This window comes from Brassica rapa, chromosome A04 (genome assembly GCF_000309985.2).
Source record: "Brassica rapa cultivar Chiifu-401-42 chromosome A04, CAAS_Brap_v3.01, whole genome shotgun sequence".
Lineage (NCBI taxonomy): Eukaryota > Viridiplantae > Streptophyta > Magnoliopsida > Brassicales > Brassicaceae > Brassica > Brassica rapa.
Window position 1 is genome coordinate 8,436,416 of NC_024798.2, and position 15,867 is coordinate 8,452,282.

The 15,867-nt window shown below is 28.1% G+C and overlaps 1 long non-coding RNA gene across 1 annotated transcript; it reads left to right on the forward strand.

Annotated features, from left to right (window-relative positions):
- The first annotated feature begins 9,132 nt into the window (after positions 1-9,132).
- Positions 9,133-15,318, forward strand: LOC117133553. Its single transcript, XR_004457431.1, has 2 exons — positions 9,133-13,165; positions 13,241-15,318. It is a non-coding gene; the product is annotated as an uncharacterized LOC117133553 (long non-coding RNA).
- The last annotated feature ends 549 nt before the right edge of the window (positions 15,319-15,867 follow it).

The window sequence follows — 15,867 nt, forward strand, 5'->3', positions numbered from 1 at the left end:
TGCATATATTTTCAGTCCACTTGAATTATGGTCGATGACAGGGTTAACAACCTAACATACAACTTCAGATCTCTCACACCTCCATTTTCCAAAGATGATCTTGGTGGCATTACTGGGATCCATGGATCAAACCAAAATCGCGTATTAAAATCCAAGATCGTGTATCTCAGCCCTTTTAAGAAGATCACTGGTCACCAGCATATTTTTCTAACCGTCTAGTTGCTGATTTTTTCAAATCTGTATACTTGAAGTATCTACCTTTAAGTACTCTAGCAAAAGTTATGTGGAGTGGTGCAAAATCTGCCATAATTGCTTTGGAGCAGTTCATGACTAAAAAAGTTTAGGTCTCTATTTCCCTTACCACATCTCTCGACCGATTAACATATCTTATTTGAAGCCATTCAGTTTAGACCCTAGTTATTATGCTTAGTGCTATAACATTAAGCAATTTTTCCTTTTAGTTTGATAATGATCTCTTGTGACAAAAGGAATCAAGACATAACATATGTGGGGGTAAACGTTGCACCACTGATTTTATAGGAAAATATGCCTTGACTGAAGAAATCAAGGGATAAATCTTGTCGACAAAGAATTGATGCAGTCATTCAGCCTATCTCTGATGAAGGCGAAGACATGTCTATTTGATACACATTATTTTGGAGAATCCTAGATACATTATCATTCCCTTTATTTATGTATACCCAATGAGTTTTTGATTGCTTGTTTGAAATCTGGCGGAACTTTGTTTCCAAAGAGAACACATGTTTGGCCATATTTCATTGTTGTTCGAAAGCAACCTCATATATATAACTAATCCTCCTAATCCCAGCAGGCTGCTATACATCATCTTTGCAAAAACTCAACTATCATCGGAAAGAAAAGATGGCATACTGTTGGGCTCACTTGAGATATATTTATCCCTGAGAGTTTCCCTTCTACATATGCCCTTCTAATTTATAATATCAGTGTTTTTGTTAGAATAATAAAGAGAAGTGGAGATAGAGGGCCTCCTTGACGAAGTCCATGAGATGCCCTTCTATTCTTTTTGGCGTGTCATTCAGTAGTAATTTATTGTGTGATTGTTCATTGCAAGAGGTATGGGCATGGATTTAAACTTGTTATTTTTATCGAATGATGAGAAAATCATAAGTGTTGGGGGTGCTATGCCACCTAAATGAAATGTGTCATTGCTAAATTTTCTCGGGGCTAGGGATCAGACTGTAGTGGTTGTATGGTTTCAGAATGATGCACTGTCAATAATGTGTGCAAATCATGTTAATCTTACCTAGTACCCTACATAATTGTCAGGGGTTCATGCAATACAACCTCTCTCATTTTAACCATTCAACCTTTAATTATTCCTCCTTGGGGTCATATTACTTAAAAGTAAAGTAAAATAGTGCACAGTTTGAATTCTTAGGTCAAAATTTAAAATCTAGTTATATTTTTAGTAAATTATTAAAATATCTTTTTAATACAATTTATTAATATAAAAACGTAAAATATATATCATCCAGGGATAAACATGGGGCAAATACTTAATTTCCAGATACTTGCTATTTAGTTTATATTATTCAAGTGATTTGCTTTGCTACTTGTATTTGATTTATTTGAAACAAATACTCATTACAATAAGTATTTAGGACAATTTTTTTAGTACATACAAGGTATTTGATCCTACCTGTTACTTTTCAAATCTAATATTTACTTTCTAAAATACTTGATTACTTGTAACTATTTGAAATCCAATGAGTTTTGTTTTTATGTAGGCTACAGTTTCTCTATATAACTCAATTAAGTTATCTGTTTTTTTTGTGTGTTATAGTGCAAGTGAAAAACAAGTATTTTTGATGGGTAGTAAGTGTAAAACTAAAATGGATAACAAGTAATGAGTTAACTAATGGGGGAAGTTATAAAGTTACAATTATATGTTTTACTTGATTTGTATTTGCAAGAACTAATATGATATGCGGAAGGAGAGTGTCAAGTTTGGTTCTCAGGAAATGTGAATGCTACAACATCACAACCATTAAGTAATGCTGATTCACAAGCCATATGCTTGGAGAACATAAGTTTAGTGGATGGATCATGGACTCTCATTTCTCAATTCAGTGGATGCGGATAAGTTTGGAAGGACATCTCACGGAAAATTCAATGAATGGAGACACATAACATATAAGACTGACAAAAGTCACCTTTGCATTTAGAATAAGGAACATTGATATGGGCAATGGAGAGTACGCTACATCACTCAATCTGCTAGAAATTTGGAACGTATTGCACAAACATGATCACCATCGTTAAAGAACTTTATGCATGGCCAAATTTCTTAAGGGAGCTGAAAGAGATATAGACTTTCCAAAGATGATTCTAACATTCACGACATCCTACATCCCTCGAGGACAAAACACAATTTCGGATTCTCTAACTAAAACTGCAAGATCTTACTATAGGAATCTTTGTTTTATTAGTTGTTATATTCTGATTTGGTTGCCTAGACTTATTTTAGAATTATTAATAAAATGATTGTTTGATGTAAAACAAGACAATATTAAGTACTTAATTTTCCAAGCAGGAACAAATAAATTGTAAAAGTACATGAGTAATCATATCTTCCGTAGAATTATCATCCAGATATTAAAGACAATATTTATACAAAATAAGATTTACCACTAGTCAAGTTTCCAACTAGTGACGGAAAGGAATTTAATAAAAGTCCACAATTCTAAGATAACACACTCCTCTAATATTTATGGTCTGAAATCCTCTAATATGGATTTATGTATGTATATTACCTAATAAATAAATGAACAAAAACTCATGTTACAAAAAAATGAATAAAACTTGTGAGTTAACTTTATATTAAAGTATAAGGTTCAAATTAATGTAATTGTATTAGAGCACCTCTAATATACAACCTCTAGTTGAGTATTTGTTAGAAAAATATTACTCTTTCTGTTTTTAATTGTAAGTAGTTTTGCTTAAAACACAAATATTTAGGAATTGTTATTTTTAAAAAAAATCATTTAATCAATTAATTCAACCAATTATAAAAAAATTTAAAATTATTTTATTGACCACACAATATCCAATAAATAAAAAATGTACATTGAAATGTGTAAACTACTTATATATTGTGAAACAAACTATTTTTGCTAAAACTACTTACAATTAGAAACAGAGGAAGTAAAATTTTGGAAAAGTGGAGGGATTCTCAACTTGAAACCTGAAAAATACTCCTTAGAACTCCCTAACTAGCTATCATTTTCTGAGTGGTTTAAATATTTTTTTTTAAAAGAAAAATTAATTGATTGATAAAAACATATCAAAATAATATTATTATAAAGTTTATACACTAATTTTCTATATCTTAACGTGGAGGTTGCTCTTACCTAATTGATATGTGATGTAACATGGTCAGAGATTATTGATTTCATAGTGTAGAACTTAAATCATATCTCTCGAAACCACATGTGTTGTGTCTACGTAGGACTAGGGTGAGCACAGAGAAGATAGTACCAGAAATTTCAGTTTTTGTGATTTGCATCGTAGTTTACAGATATCAATCTGATTTTCTGATTTGTTTTGCATCGAAAAATTACAAATATTCAAAAAAATTAGAGATATTACAAATAATTTTGAATATCTTGTCCACTATGTTCACTACAAGTAAATCTAAAAAAACTATACAAATTTGATTTAAAATAATATCTTTTACATAGTATAAAACAAAAATTAAAAATTAGTGAAACAATATATTCCATAATTATAAAAATTAATTAAATTCTTTTATACAAATAGAAAAAATATTTTAAACATTTTATACTTCTTTCTTATTAAATACTTTTATAAGGTATTTTATAAATGAAATTATTAAAATTATATGTTAAAATAATAATTATATGAAATTATGTGTTTATAACTCTCTATTTAATTGTAGATATACTTCTGTTTGTATAAAAAATGGAGCTGAGCCAAAATCCGACCCTGAAGTTTTTAGTATTTATGATTTGCTTTGTTTTTAACGGATGTTTTATTTTTAATATTTGCTTTGCTCCAAAAACTTACGGTTATCCGGATTTTTCGGATCAAATCGAAACGAATAACGAATCAAATCAAATTTAACAAATAAAATGCACAGCCCTACATATACCAAAGAACTATATATGTTGGAGTATATAATTTTTTTCTTTTTTTTACAGTGACATTTCATACTCATTAAAGTAAACATTTTTGCTGATCATCCAAACTTACTAACAAAAAAAAATTAAAACCAAACGTGTAACTTTACATCCTCAGCCCTTCTAATGTTGATTAATATAGTCTACATTTGCGTGTGTGTTTCAAATGAGTCTAGCCTTATCAAAAAAAGATCCAGTATATATACTTGCTCTAAACTACTTTTAAAAGTATATATCAATACAAGAGGTAGGCTACCTAGCTAATTAGGGTTTATGTGCTGAGTTTTAATATTCAACTAGATTAAGACCTGCGCTTTGCACGGAATGAACATTATATATAAAAATTATTTTATATATTATAGTTTATAACATATTATGAAATAGTAAATATATATTGAATAATTAAAAAGTCATTATCCACTACTTATATAATTAAATTGGTGCAAACATATAAATAAATTTTATAATTCAAAAAAATATTTTTTCTATTTGATATGATATATAATTAAATTTAAATCATAGTAACATATATATGGTATATTTTAATATTAAAATTTATTAGATGATGCTTTTTGCTCATATTTTTTTATCATTTGTATTTGTTATAACAAAAAGTTTAAATTAGTGATAACAAAATTTTCACTGTGGGATTAATGGTTTAAGTAATTTATAATATTTTAAAAAATTAAGTTATCAATATTTTTTCAAATTTTTTATAAAACAAATGTTCAAAGTAAATTTCAAAATTAAGATAATTATGTATTTTTATATGGCATATAGTTTAATCTAAAATGATACATATATTTATATATCTTTTATTTTTGATACTTATTAAATAAGACTTTCAACTTATATAATTTTTTAATTATTTGTATCATGTCATAACAAAAGTTTTAAATCATAGATCACAAAATTTGAATCTGAAACTTTTAATAGTTTTATTAATTTATACTCGTTTTTAAAAATTCAAAACATAATATATAAATTTTTTTAATTTTTATTATATGGTTACTACGATTGTTTAATTTATTTTAATAACTTAAAATTAAATAAATATAATTATAATACACACTTATTTTTATCAAATCTTTATTATTCAAAATCATTAATTGTCATATATACTTTAGCTATATTAGGCAATTCCGTAATTTTATTTAAGGAAATAATGAATCACATTAATAATGTATTTATTGTGGTTTAATAAAAAGCTTATTATATATTCAGATGGACCAAGCTATTTCTCTAAAGATTCTAAGAATCATTTTAGTGATGACACGTAACTACAAAAAAATATTGCAATGCTTCTCAAATAATATATAAGAGATAACTAGTAACCACTTATGTATGATAAAGTGCCACGGCAGTAGTATGAATTTATATTAAAAAAACAAAATAATATTGTTACAAGACTAGAATATTGCGCCGATTAGAAATAAGCTGAAACGCTAATGAGAGGAGCAAAAATATTAGATTTTGTTTTGACGTCTTTGAACTTCTAAACTTTAATGAAAAGACCATGCAAACGATTAATTGAATAAAACAAGCAAAAAGGAATTAGACAAGTTGATTAGCCAATACGATAAGTACTAAGATCAAATGGATCAAACAAAGGCGTAAACCAATGACACACATGATATTAATTAAAATAATCACTCTAAAATCTATAGGGCTGACAGCAGGAAGTACCTTAAGAAGATTTATGAAATTTCACAAACTGCAGAATAGGTGAAACCGAGGATTCTGTGATGACCACAGTCTATGAGTTACTTTAAAACAGTTCGTTGGCCGAAGAGAGCATGCATGTTATGGTACAAAAACCATAAATCCCCAATTTCATAAACGTTTAGGGTAGCCACAGGCCCACAAGGGGAAAATTGTGATTATTATAATAGTCATAATATGATTATTATATTGATACTAACCTAACAATTGCAATTATTACCAGTATGCAAAATATCATGGGGTCTCGATCAGCTATTTTAATTTTAGACACTGACTTAGAAGTGTGAACTTAAATTACATAATACGACTGAAAGGTACTACAAATTAACTATATATAAAACGTTTATACGACCTGCAAAACTCGCCAAGAAAAAAAGGGTAGTGGAACTTTGAAATGATTCATTAACAAGATAACCCAATTCTTTGGATCCAACCGACTTTGTGAGACTAAGATTTTATGGTATACGATCGACGACAAGAATTCAACTGTAATCTATCAGTCACAACGGCATATTAATTACATTGTGAACCTCTTCATTAATCCTCGTCCTTATCTTTTAATAATTAATATAGTTTTGTTATTATTTATTGTTGCCTAACTAACCATCGCATGAGTTATGTTGGTTAACTAACAAGATGACGTGGCGTGTACATAATACGTATGCAAGAATGTGATGTGACATTGAGAGAGGTCCAACGTAGGTGAACAAAGACAGTGGCGGTTCGTTCAACTTACGTTAATGAAGATAACACTTATGAATCATAATCACCTTGGATGGCATTTTCTGAACAGAAAATTTTATGGTTACCACTTTCATGACACCACTTTTCATCTTTACCACCATTAAAATGATATTTTCAAAAATATTTTTTTCATTAAGTAACAAAAAAGTCTTATACCTTTGTTACATATATATATATATATATATATATATATATATATATATATATATATATATATATAATAAAAGAAAAACACCCTAGGATATCAATAAAAAATTTCTGTCACAAATATAGATTATAACAATCAAAATGACTAAAATTTTAAAGAAATAAATATACATTTATATCCCTACGGTTAACTAATCAAAACCTTAGGGTTTAGAGTTAAGGGGTGGAGATTTGAGATTGAGATTTAAAATTTTATAAAATAAAAAAGAAATACTAAAAATTTGAAAATAAAAATTTTAAAAATAGTTTCAAAAAGTATTTTCGAATTACAAAAAGAAAATTTGAAAAAAATAAACAAAAAATTTCGAAAGAAAATTAAAAAAAAATTATAAAAAAGTTCGAATTTAAAAACATATAATCTAAAACTATAAAAAATTTATTATTTTTTTTATTTTTATTTTTATTTTTATATATCTAGGGTATTAGGGTCTTTTTACCTAGAAATGAAACATTTTGGTCATCTTCCTCCTTATGATATATTTTTGTGATCAAAACTTAAAAATTGTCTATTTAGGAGAATTTTCCTATAATAATCATTATTTAAATAAAAGTTTTTTTTAATGTTTTCGAATTATACTTTTTCAAATTCGAACTTTTTTATAAATTTATTTTTTCAATTTCGTTTCGAATTTGTTTTATTTTTTTTTCAAAATTTCTTTTTGAAAATAAAAAAATTATGTTTGAAATTTTTTATTTTATTTCTTTATATTTTTAAGTATTTATTTATATGTTTTTTAGAATTCTAAATTTCATATTCCAAAAATCATATCAGACCTTTTAACTATAAATCTTAAGTCTAGATTAGTTAACTCTAGGGTATAAGTGTCTTTTCACATTTCACTAAAAGTAATTAGTGTAAATATGAAAAAGTATTATGAATGTGATATATATATATATATATATATATCAATTTTTCCTTTTCTGAATGCCTAAAGGTTTTTGATCTGAAAGTCCGTACATCATATAGAACGAAACTATTTTAAATTAACTTTGTTTACGAGATTTCGTAAATCCCATTTAGCCACATAATTTCTTGGGTTACTTTGTTCAACTATATATACACATTCCATGCATACGTGTGCATCAAGTGAGTCCGTACGAGTTTGTAATTATATTTAGGAATTACATTCTCCAAAAGTCGATTTCCGATTAAAAACAAAAAAAAAGTGCTGATGTAGTATTATTAAAGCTTGCTTAGTTCAAAGTTCACACTTTACTTCAACTATTTAATTAAGGAAGACTATAGTAAATAATTAGTACCTTTCCGAAAACAAATTATGTGTTTCACATTGTGAATGTTAGGAATTAGGATTTTGATCGTACATCCGACCTTCAATAAATGATATCAAAGAAGAAAAGTAAAAATACGTGTAACTTTAATTGTTCAAATTTGATGTTATGGATTTCACTAGCTATAATCAAATACTAGATTTTGATTCGCGCGTCCGTGCGGATGTATTTTTTAAAAAAATATGATATTATTTTTTTATGTCACTCTTTAGGATGAGGCAAAAAAACTCGAATTCAAAGAATCGAACCGATCCCAATCCGAATAAGTAGTACAAATCCAAACCAAAATTGATTAAATATTCGAATTATTAAAAATGTTGGTATTTGAAGAACTGAAACCTAAACCAATCCGAACCGAAGTATTTTGGGTATCCAAAATAGATTTATATACTTATATATATATTAACTATTTTTAGATTTAATATATATATATATATAAACATCCAGAATATATATGTTACTTTTAAGTTCGTTTAAATACTTGAAAATATATACAAATAATCAAACATAAATATCTAAAATAATTAAAATATACTCAAAACTCCAAAACACTTAAATAATTATTAATTCTCTATCCAAATATTTAAACCAAACCAATTTAAATTGGTTATCCAAATCCAAACCGAATCCTCAAAGATTTGAACCGAACACAAAATCCCAAACATACTCGAAAACGAACCCGAACGCCCACCCCTAATCACTATTATAATCCTATATGTATCATCATAGGTTACAAAATATGTATTATCATATAATTAATTGTATTTTATATGTACCATCAAATAAGTTTTCTTATAATTAATAATATTTTATACGTACAATCATATATCAATAATCACATATATTATATTTTTAAATTTCAATGTGAAATATAAAAACCATAATTTAAGTTGGTGTTTGAAATTGAGCTTTGCATTGTATTTTTCTTATATATATTGAAAACATTTTTATAATGATTATTGAAAAATATGTTAGTAAAAATCAAATTTTGAATATATGTATATTTTTGAATGAATTTTTGATATAAATAAATTTTAAATTATTATATTGATTTGAATATGTAAATCCATTACTTTTTAATATAATTGACTTCTAATTTTTTTAACAGCATAAGCCTATTATTTTTTTCCTAACTTACTGCTATTTATGTTTCCAAACAACACTATTTTTTTTTAACTGCTATCTATGTTGCCAAGCAAAAAATTTAAGTCATTCTACTTTAATAAGATTGATCTACTTTAATAAGATAGATGGGGGATTTTAAGTAATTATCTTTTCTTTTGCATACTTTCTCTGTAACAATGAGATATGGTGTCATGGTGATATATGATTAAATAAATAACTTAACCTTAAGGAAAATCAACTTATTTTGGTTAATCAAGTGATCAGGGTGAAATAACTACATGATTGTGCACGAGTAATAGGCAAGATCTGATACTGTGCTACAGTGTTCGTTGAAACAAAATAGCAATTATAGGCATGGGTGTTCGGTTACCCATTGGCGTTCGGGTCGGGTTTTTCGAATTTTGATTATTTTTGATAACACCTCCTAGGTCCCATTTTAGTAAATTTGCAAATACGGGTCGGGTTCAGATATAACACATCGGGTTCGGGTCGGTTTTGTATCACATCATTGAACCCATAATGTAACCATATATCATTCAGATTCGGGTTATATCAGATAGGTTTGTATATACCTGAAATAAAATCTAAAATTTAAAAGCAAAACATAAGAAATATATACTTATTAAATATAATTAAGTATTTAAAGTAGTTATTTAAATTTTAAATACTTATTGTTAGATACCATATCAAAATAAATATGAAACTGAATATTTGAAGTATATATTCATCTTTCATATAATTACATTGTATATCAGTTTGGACATTCAGACCGGTTTCTTCAGATATCTTTTCAGATTTTTTGGTTTTTCGAGTTATCCGTTCGGTTCCGGTTAATAACACTTCGGATTCGGATATGTTTTGTACCACCTTACAAGATCCATTCGACTATTTTTTACATTTTGGACCGGGTACGGATCGAATTTTTCAGTTCGGGTTCGGTTCGGATATGGATTTTATGCCCATGCCTAAACAATTATGTGAAAATTTTGAGTTTAGGTTTCAGTCAAAATAGTTTAGATATATACTATTCCCTTTGTTTGGGTTAACTTAACGTTTTAGAGGATTTCACACAAATTAAAGATGCCATTCTAATGTCTATTCTATCCATTTTTAATTGTTTTGAATCTTTTGATGTGCAATTTACTTTTGATCATAAATTATTTATTAATCAAATAGAAGGGTAGATAAAGTCTAAACCCATTATATTCTCCATAGAATTTTGGAATACATCATATATTTTGACACAAAATAAAAGTTCCAAAACGTCACATATAACAAAATAGAGGGAGTAGTTCGGTAATAAGCGATCTGACTACCTCGTGGCCTTAGTTGAAATCATTTCAAGTTCGGATTATGCCGTGTGGTAGTAAATTCACTTTCTAGTACATCTCTTTTAAAACTGATCGGATCAATCGATATATATATATATAAAAGGGTATATCCAATTATGGAAAAGACATTCAACACACCGGGTAAGGTAAACAAATATAGGCATAAATGCATAATATACAAGTGAACCATTGTCAGGTATCTTTTGGTATTGTCAGGGTGTGGAGTCGCATCAGAGGCGCGCGAAGAGCCCATTCACAATCCAATAGCATATCTTCTTTAGATATGGAGAGGCTCTATTTCGACGGTTATATATTGCAACCATGCCGGTTTGGTTTTCTCTATGTAGGGTTTTTCTTTCAGTCTCTAGTCGTTCTTGTCGTTTTATTTTGGCTCCAATCATTTACTTTAGAGTTTGAGTTGTCATGATTGGTTTTTCCTCGAGTCTTTAGCTCTTGCAAGCGTTACCCTTTTGTGGGTTATAGGAATGCTGCAAGGATTGAGAAGTTCTTAGGTCTTGTAGCTTCAATAGATTGGGAGCTCTTTAACAAGACTTTGCAGAATTCCCTAGTCCACTGGTTGATAGGAAAGAATGAAAAGGGTAGACTAATACCCTGGTGGTTTCATTTCAGCTGGTTCTTATACCTTGACAATTCAAGGTTTATTACTTAATTTGGTGCCTACTGGCATCGATTGTCTTTATTATCTACTGTTTTTTTTTTCCTTTTTTGTACTGGTATATGTTTGCAGTACTTGGTTTATGCATCTATGTACGACCATTTTTGTCATGAATTCTATATTGGAATGAATGAGATTAAGCGTCAAAAAAAATAATACAAGTGAACCATGGTATCTTTTTATGATTTTGTTCTATTTCTAACAATTTTTTTAAACTGTTAAAAAGTTATTATGGGTAGAATGTAAAATACATTAAATAACAATTTATTTTACATACATGTGAATGAAAAATATATATTTAGTGATGTGGAATTATTATATTGTAGGTTGTATTAATTCCAAGAAGGCATGCATGAACGTGACACCGGGGGAAAATAAACACATCAAAGTCTATTAATATACATGTCTTCTGTTTGGTGCTAACTTTACGTCTCCATTATTTTTGAATGCGTTCAGATGTCCCTTTCCATTTTAAATAGAAAACATAATTAATTTTAAATAGAAAATATAATTAATTTTAAAATATACATTTTCCTTGTTAAAGTAATAATTAGTTCTAGAAAAAACTATTGCTAACTATGCGCTAAGTATATGTTATGCATGACAACATCCCTCGACTTAATGATGTTATGTATTTAACATCACAAGTTTAATTTCATTTATGCAAAAACTAATGTAGATGTTAGAGACCATTTAAATATGTCATTTTATCAATTAAAATATGACTGACCCGATCATAATTTAACTAAATGATAGTTTAACCCACATTTTAAAAGCGTAAAAATATTTTTAACAAAATCGAATTTACAAAATCAATATGTTTTAACATTTTTGATAAGTAGTGTTTTAACATTTTTATTTAAGTGTATTTGAAAAATATATGATTATATTGTTTTTATTTATATTAAATATGGAATTTATATAAGATATTATGTAATTTGTCTTTTAATTATTTTAATCTGTTTTCTTATGAAATATTTATAAAATTTATGTAATTTGTTTGATTAATTGTGTGATATATACTTATTTGATACATTTTTAATGGATGCAATTTTTGTTTATGAAAAGATAAATAAAATAATTCATTAATTTATTTAATTTATTTAATTTTATATTAAACAAATAAAATTTTAGAGTTAGTAAATTGACATAAAATATTTTTTGATAATTAAAAAGTGATCAAATAAGTATATATCACGCAATTAATCAAACGAGTTACAAATTTTTTATTAAGAGTTGATAACAAAACAAATTAAAATATTTAAAAACCAAAATTAAATAATATCTTATATAAATTTCATATTTAGTTAAATTACTGTCAGGTACATCATATTTTAATTGATAAAAACCAGAGATTTAAATGGTCTCTGACATCCACATCAATTTTTGGATGAATGAAATTAAACTCGTGATGTTAACTACATAACATCATTAAGATGAGAGATTTTTTCATGCATAATATATACTTCGTGTAGCTAGGTATACATTATTTTAGTTTCCATGGTTAGTCATGTGATGGCCAATATTTTATGTAGTCAACAATCATTTTTCCTTAGTTCTATTTTTAAAATATTTTTGATAAGATTAATTTAACAATTATAATATAATTTCTACTATATAAAAGAAATTGAGTAAGACTTCTCATTTCATTATTTCTTTTTAATTCACGACGGTTCTCTTCTCCCAACTCGATATACTCGAGACTCTGGTGGTCGCCGCTGTTTCAGTTGCTTCGGTGTTGCTGTCGGATCTGGTTGCTTGCGGCGCGTATCGTCCTTACGGTGTTTCGGCGAGGTGCTCGGGATGTGAGACTTAAGAGAAGTCGGTGTTTAGGGTTTCTGTCTGTGTACCAAAAGTTTCCTCCTTCTATTCCGGCTCACCGACTTAAGGTGGTGGCATGTAGTGTTTGTTGTAGCATCTTCGACTCTGGTGATTTGTGCTTCATCTGACCCTTTACCTTTTAGATATGGGGGTCGTCTGGAGTCTGTTCAGATGCGTTGTTCTTCCTTCTCGGCGGTCCCGAGGGTCGACCTGACTCTTGTTTCATCCTCAAGGTGGACTGTTTAGAGATTTTATCTTTTTTTCAAGTGCGCTCAGTTGCCTGAATTTTCCTCGTGTCAAATTTTGGTTGTCTGATTAAATCACGTGCATGTTGTTGGTTCTTTTGGTGTTTGGTGTGTCTATGCATTCAGTATCACTGAGCTTTTTATCTCATCCTCCTTTCCGCTGCTCTCACTTTGTCCTCTCCGATTCTTGTCGGCTCTGTGTGACTGTCTTGTTCCGGTCCCGGAGCTTGTTTTTGCTCTCCAGCTGTTGGGTGGGTTCGTGTCACTGGAGCTTTTCAGATTTTGGTATTGAAGTTTGGTGTTGTGTGCATAGTTTTGCAAGGTATAATAACATGCACACTGATGCAGAGAGATATTTGGATATACTCCAAATATAATTAACACACCCAAATGTTCTCACTTCTCAGAAAGGTATACTAAGGTTGTCTTTTGAACATCTTTTGATATAGACTTTATTGGTTTTCTAGACTTGTTTTTGGCAGGAGTTTGCCAAGAATGTTTGCAGTAAAGAATGCCTCCACCCAAATTTAAGAGGCATCTTACTATCAAACATCATAGAAAGACCAAGCTCGGTGATGTGACGGTACTTTCTCTATGTTGGTCCGTTTGGTTGAGGAGAATAGATATGTTTTTGAATGCCACACTTTTTGCAGATGAGTAAGAACACTGACCTTGTAAATCACACAGAAATAAACTTATCTTGCAGCTAAATTGATTTTTACTAGTCTTTGAAATTTGCAAAATGTAGAGTAGAATTCAGACTTGTGTTTGAGTGTATAAAACATGAGTATCAAGACCACTTATCAATGAGAATTACATAGAACCAAAAACCCTGACCAGAAACATTTGGTGCATATCTCCAAAATTGCAATACCCCTTTCCAGAGGGTCTGGTTTTACAAAAGATGAAGACATAAAAGGTAGTCTACTGCTTTCCCAAGTTGACATGAAGAACACATTTTGTTGATAGCCTTTCAAGAGGTCTGGTTTTACAAAAGATGAAGACATAAAAGTGCAGTTTTTTTCAGTAATTATACAGACTTAGATGTATATGAATCTTTCTTTTTTTTCAAAAAAAAAAAGAATCTTTCTTTTTAAAAGAGATACTTTTGTCAGTAAGTTAACTACAGTTATGTTTCCGGTTTCAAACCATTCTGGAGTATTGGTCCCTGAACTTGTGTGTTACTACACAACATTGAAGTACTGTCTATTTCCAATTCATAATTCATGAGATTCGGTGAAGAACGCAACATAATGTTTTTCTAGCATGTATTGATGTATATATGAATGAATTACAATAAACTTCGTGATAAAGTCACGACCACATCACAACAATCAAAACCAAAGAAATGCAACATGAGAAAGAGTTTTTTTTGTTCACAATAATTGTTATCTAAAAATTTAAATAGTAAAATTACACATTTATCTCAAATATACGTTTATCTTAAACAAATAAATAAGATATTATATTTTATTTTTGAATTATATTTTATTTATTAAAATATGTAATTTGGATAAAAATGTCTTCACATATAAGAAATTGTAATTAAAAAAGATGTAATTTTAAAATTTTAAATGTAAATAGAGCAGTTTTAAATTATATATCCATTAAAATAGGTATCATAAAATATTTACTGACTTGAACTATGAAATATATCAGTTTTGTTAGAAACTGTTAGAAAGCCACTAATAAATCATTCTAATATCTCCCAATTTTTTTCATTATACTATATTTGAAAGTTGAAACCATTGGATGATATTGTTCATCAATTCGCTCATGAATACAAAAATGATTTATTCTTGGTTTCACTCTTTAGGGTGACCTTTAGGTTCACCAACCAATAGGATTGTGTTATTTCATATTCAATATCTTTAAAAAAAAAAGAAACAAAATATTATTAAGTTATATTATATTTTTAAAATAAAAAAGTAAAAAATAAATAAATAAAAATAGTAGTAGTTATAGAATAACAATATTTTAAAAATATATATTTTTAATGTTGTCAGCAAAACACTAAATCTTAAACCCCAAATCCTAATCACCAAACCCTAAATCCTAAATCCTAAACACTTGGGTAAATCATAAACTCTTGGATAAATCCTAAAATCTAAATCAAAAATAGTAAACACTAAAACACTCAAGGGTTTAGGGTTTAGGGTTTAGGATTTAGTATTTTAATGTTTAGTGTTTTTGATTTAGAGTTTAAGTTTTATCCAAGGGTTTAGGGTTTATCCAAGGGTTTAGGATTTAGGGTTTAGGGTTTAGTGTTTTGCTGACGACGTTAAAAGTATTATTTTTTAAGTATTTTTTGTAACTACTATTACTTTTTGTTTATTTTTTATTTTTTTTTATTTTAAGAACATAATATAGCTTGACAATATTTTATTTTTTTCAAAGATATTTCGAATATGAAATAACGATATACTATTGGTTGGTTCACCCTAAGAGGAGAACACAAATTAATCAAAAAAAAAAAAAAATTAAATCCACATGTTATTAATAAAATCATGAAAGCAAGCTGTTTC